Genomic DNA, 5,936 nt, shown 5'->3' with positions numbered 1-5,936 from the left:
TCGACATAGACTGATTCTTTATTGTTTTTATTTGGTTTTTCTTGAAGGTCACGAAAGAGTCACAGAGTGACGTCGTATGAGCTTATGCTGGATATTTCGAGCTCGTATAAAATCGTAGATATAATAACTTGAACATACAAACTCTGTTCATGTCTCTCGTTTCGAATAAATAGTAAGCTAGTTTTACGAATTCGGTTGAAAAATATCTCCACTTCGGTTTTACAACAAAGAAAAAATTTACTGTGCCTATCGCCCAGGCTTGTTACCATCGGACCTGGAAGGTAAGGCGCACATGTGACATACTCAACCACCTTATCGATTCAGTTAAATGATACAGCTGATGATACTGATCATTTTCACTTTCAAAAAATACATTTTTCTATGTGCCCTGTTGTATGCTGGAATTATGAGGATGGCATCCGCGTGCCCCTGCTACTAATGTGTAACACGGTCAAATTCGGCCTTCGTTCAACTAATCAGTCTATGAAGTCTTTTCACTTGAACGGCTCTGAAGTGCGGACTTTCCAACTATCAACCCGCTCTGTAAATTCAACAGGCAATAGAGTGATGTATAACGCGATTGGTCACCACTTCATGGTGCTGGATTGGAAAGTCACTCCCTAAATTAATTGTTATAACGACAACAGTTATTATAGTTAAGTTCGAATATCAGCTCTGCTCTTATACCTAACAATGTTAGCGACCGAGATTTAATTACAAAAAAAAAATAGAGAAAATTATCTCTCTTTATTAGACGGTTATATTTAGCAGACCACTTTTTGTATCATAACAATATAACACAGTGACTTAGATATTACGTTTTATATATATATATATATATACTACTGTAAATATGCTAACGGAATCGTTAAGTTCATCCATTCATGCAAACTATTAATTTAGAAAGACAGGTTCACGCAAAAGTATCCGAATATGCGCGGTATGTATTTAGATACGCCGTACTGTTACGGCATGAAAACGATGGAGTGAATATATGTATATATCTATTCCGGTAGGTTTATCAAGTTATTACTATTTCTTTCATTATTACTTACATGTACCTTTTCACGACGTTCGGTGTTGCAGATCGTGACCGTGGTGATAACAGCAACAATGTGCAGCTAGGAGACGCATATGATAGAAAACGTGGAACAGGCGGGCGGACGGCCTAATTAAGGCCATCGTCCTTGTGTACCTCTTGATGGAAGGCTTCAATAAAACGGCGCGTAAGCGTTTCGCCAGTGAACGTGGCTAGACTTGCTTTAAAACAGGATGCCGTTGCTAACTGCCGTTGGGCATCGCCCGCATTATTAGTAGCAGCAATGGTAGCTTCGTTGTCCGATTCCTGTTCCTTCGATTCCTGCATTAGTAAGAGTGGGCACGTTATTGGCTAGAGGCGGCTGCCATGTTGCTGCAAACTCTGGCTGCCGCTGGTCGGAAACGTCGCCGCTGCAGTCACTGTCACCGTCGCTTTAGCTGGCGCCATTCTTGTCACCGTATTGAATGCTTGGCAACTTCTGTTACCTTCTTGCCATTTTTCGCTTCCACTCCCATCCACGCCGCCCCTTCGTTTATTGTTTTATCACTCGCTTTGGTTTTGACCTTCGCCAACTATCTGGTGCTGTTGCTTTTGCTGTGCTTGCAACTACCGCTACTGCGACAACTACTGCTGTTGCCGCGATTGGTACGTCCTTCCCCTATGCGCGGCGCTGCAGACGTTCTCGAGATAGAAGCTGCTTTTTATCTTCTGTTGTCGTAGGCCATTCGGGCGGAAATCGGTAAATCTGAACATCAAGGAGAGATAACAGAAAGCTTGCCTCCTCATTCCTTCCAGAACACCCAGGCAACGGCTCCTCCTACACCAAAATGCGCAGCACGCTACCAGGAGGCCTGGTAGCGTGCTGCGCAAGGATCTTGTCTGCTGTCGGACCGCCACTGATTAAAACGAATAAAAACATATGCGGGGCAGGTTTGCCTTGGAGGAGATATTTGAGCCGACACGAGTTTGACCTGTGAGTAGTACCCAAAAATGAGGTGTTCAAGAGGAATTCGTAGTACCCGTCTACCTAACGTTCTTATACAATGACTATATTATATTTTCTTGCCAGCTCTTTTAAGCGTACGTAATGGCGGTTTGTTGTTTTCAGGCTGACAAGTCAAAAAGCCTATGTACCAAATGCAAGGCATATCGTACCACCAGAACCAGCCATAGCGGTCAGAACTACAACAACGGAGTATCGCAGATGACACTTCCAAGAATTGGTAGGACGACAGTAATTACAAATCCAATGAATGACCAGCAACCAAAAACATTGCAGGGTAAAACTTTCCATCCATCCTTGCTTCGTTGATGGGAGACACTAGTAGAAGGTACGATGCACAAAACCCGAATATAGGTTGAGCAAGGCAGATCTGACCCGAATTTTCGGTCAGGTAATGATTTAGTGGACGGCTCAACTCGAAGCAAAGGCTGTTTGAAATGCAACACAGAACAGTCGGAACAGAAGTTATAATAGGGAGCATCAGTCTGACAGTGGACGAAAAACGGCGTTAGTCAAGAAGTCCTATAAGAAAGCAAATGGCCATCAATGGAAGGCCCAATTCTTGAAGGAACAACCATAAAGGGCACACGTTAAATTGTTGGAATATCGAATTTCGTTGGAATCGGAGTATAGTAGCTGAAGGTAAACACAGTAAAGCTATCTTCAAGACATCGTTTGCGGACAGCAGGAAAGATCACATCACACCACATTAGCAACACATTGCGCAAATGACAAGTGGCTCCACTGTCATAGATTATTCCTTCCAGAATCAGTTTAAGCACAAAGTCGAATTAGCATCGATTCCGGATAGGTCCAAGGTAAAGATGCCTCGAACTGACGTAATCCCGTTGTGCCGATCAAGAAGAGTGTATTTCAATTGAGGAATCGTAACGCGCCTAGTAGACCTGGGCAATGGCAACCATAATTGCACCAGTCAACAAGAACATCAGTGCCCTTCGGTAAAGCACCGTTGTAGCTATCGATCGTGTTACCCAGTACCTAAAAGTCAGTGCCTTCTTTTTGGAAAATTTCAGCTGGTAACATAGCCGCTTACAGTGCCGCGCGACAAGCTACAGAAAAGCTTCTCACCGAGATAACGCTAGCACTATTATGTGTGCGAAGCCTGTCGTATTTCCCCCGCGATTCCTGGTTTACCACCAAAGAATTGTCGCTATCCGTTGCTCGTAGAAAGTTAATAATGGTTTTTGGTGTGTCCGACACCGACCAAATTGTAGCCATTTGTCGCGTCCAGCGACGATGATACGTTCTGCTGCACCCTTGTGGTGCACATATGATGGTCCCGGAAACTCACCTGTTTTCCCTAGCGGAAGCCAAATTCTCAGGCCGCCTCTGCTACTGCAGAAGGTGTTCCTTCCAAACGGTACCGCAATGCCACGTTTAAATGAGGAGAGATGCTGTGGTGAAAAAGGGGTTGAGGAATAGAGAAAGATTATGACGAACGAGACTGTTGTTATCCTAAAAAGAGCGGGAAGGCCACTTACGTCTCAAGATGGTGCCCACTGTTGCTTGATTGTGTAGCATTTGCCAAATTGTCTACCAACGTTCCAACTTGCACCGAAATGAGAACAGTTTGGGACCAGAAACTTTCCACAACATTCAACACCATACCCTTTTTTGCAGCTACGTTGGTGTCGCAGTTTTGAGAAATTCTCCGATGCCATCAACCCCAGCGATAAAAGAGATCAAGGAATATAAACGAACATTTTGTACCAGAAAGGTATTAGCCTACATAATATAACACCACATATTACTATTATGTAAAGACTATTTTTTAGATTTAAGATATCGTCTTTGAGGCGCTTGGAACGAGAGCAATTTTCAAAAGCCGCTGTTAACTTACTTTCGATTACGTACCATTTGGCATCTTTGAGAGAAAAAAGCAGACGACAGGCTATGGAATGGATGCGGTTCGGTGTGTAAGCTAACTGATTAACGACTTTACCTCGAGGGATAACGAGAGGTCGAGCACGAGAGGGCCAAAACTAGCAAAACAAAGGACCAGAAAGGCCGAATCGACACCGTAGCAAAACTCACCTCTGCCAGCATTAGCCGGTGTTGCATCAACCTCATAGAAGTACAATATGATACGATAAATGATGGTCATTTCCGCGGTTGCTATGCAACACTGCAGCACTCGAAGGCGACGCTCATCCAAGTTATATCCTCCAAATACCTGCCTCGCTTTTCCCGTTTGTTTTATTTTGAAGAATCGCCGGCGAAGATCAAATGGATGGCAATACAAGAAACTGCAAAAGCTGCTGGAGGTGAGGATCAATATTTTTATGTTGACCAGCGATTGGTTGTGTACAAAAGGTTCGCTTAGGTGGTATTTCTCGACTTTTATGTTTACGATGTTTGACAATTCGTCATACCGCACCGTGTGCCTAATGTTAACCTACGAAAACGTCACCCACTAACGTAGCACGGCGAACGGTTCGCAATGCCCTATTGGTGTACAGCTTTTCTACCAATCAATAGATTAGGTCTTACAAGCATGCAATGAACAGCACACTAATGGGATATCAGAGATCTTCATTCTTTGATATGTATTGCTTTACTCCTTATGGCAGTGATCGCTGTGTGCACGCACCTCCTCGAAGTGAACGACGAGACCGACGATGCCTCTAATGTACTCTTTCCTTTTCTTCTACACTAACTTAGTAAACCTCTCGGGCCCTCGCGTATGCCCCCGATCACCGTCCAAGGCAAAATAGAAGTGAACAAGGTACACTTGGCCTGGGTGGTCCAATCGTCGTTCTGAACAAAGTAGAATTAGTCAATCCATTGCGACAGGAACCTTCACTGGACTACTTTAGATATTTAAAAGAAATTTGCTCCCGACATCGACCATATCTAAGCTCGTATTAAGCAATAGCGACCCCTTTCAGAGCTTTTAAATACTTGCTATGTTACTAACAGGTTTAATTTTACGGTTAGAGATGGGCCCCATCCTTCTTTAAGGTTAAATCAGCAATGTGAAGTAAATATTTCCGGTTCCAAATTTAAAGTTGCCCTTGCAGATTGTATCAGAGTGTTGGTCATGAGAATAAAGAAAATTACGCTTTTTCGCAGTCTCGAAAAGGCGTTTCATTTGAGTCCTCAAGAATCGTCAACGGACATCTTGTCACAAAACCGTCGCGAGGACAACTTCTTTTTGAGGAGATTAAAATTGAATCAGTTGTACTCATACCTGTAGGGACGAACGGTAAATAAATAAACTCATTAGTGATGGCCCAATTTATCTTTCTGCTCCGCCGGCTTTCTGGGGCGCTGAGTCCCTTGCTTCTTTATACTTTCAACTCTAGTGGTCTAACGGTACAGTCCTTCTACTACTTTGTAATCGTAGTACCGCTCGTCGATTACTTCTGAACTCTATTAGAAATTTTATGTCAGAAAAATTTGTTGCTCTTATAAATGCCACCAAGTTTATGGGGCTACAAGGGAACGTTCTCTCCTTTGTACGATAACTGAAGGTAAGATGAAGCATACCATGATTGAATAAAAAATGCTTATAACATGTATTGTTAGAATGTGTTCGCGTTTGTTATAAGCGTAAGAAGAGATTGATACTCATTTATGTGCTTCTAAATAATAATGTTCTAGTGACGAGGAGGCCAGTACTTAAGCAATATATATATTGTTACAGCACATACGAAATTCATCATTATTGCTACATAAGAACGAAACGTAGGACGAATAGGTACGTTTGTGCCAGTGCTAGGGTGGCCTTATTACGACTGATGACCAAAGGGAGGTAGCGAAATCGAGTTGCTTCAACTAGATTGTAGAGACCAGTCTATTTGGGGGCAGACGAAGTTGTCGGCCAAGCTTTGAGATTAACCGCTGTAGCGAAGCGCTTGATAGAATGTATGG

At 43.1% G+C, this 5,936-nt stretch overlaps 1 long non-coding RNA gene across 1 annotated transcript; it reads right to left on the bottom strand.

Annotated features, from left to right (window-relative positions):
- Window positions 1-1,754, bottom strand: LOC111259637 (uncharacterized). Its single transcript, XR_002679747.2, has 2 exons — window positions 1,062-1,754; window positions 1-541 (listed from the first exon to the last, which is right to left on the bottom strand). It is a non-coding gene; the product is annotated as an uncharacterized LOC111259637 (long non-coding RNA).
- Between the last annotated feature and the right edge of the window lie 4,182 nt (window positions 1,755-5,936).

Source organism: Varroa jacobsoni, unplaced genomic scaffold (assembly GCF_002532875.2).
Source record: "Varroa jacobsoni isolate VJ856 unplaced genomic scaffold, vjacob_1.0 scaffold_354, whole genome shotgun sequence".
In the NCBI taxonomy this organism is placed as follows: Eukaryota; Metazoa; Arthropoda; class Arachnida; order Mesostigmata; family Varroidae; genus Varroa; species Varroa jacobsoni.
Note: the sequence above shows the minus strand (reverse complement) of the source record. Positions and strands in the feature narration are given on the sequence as shown.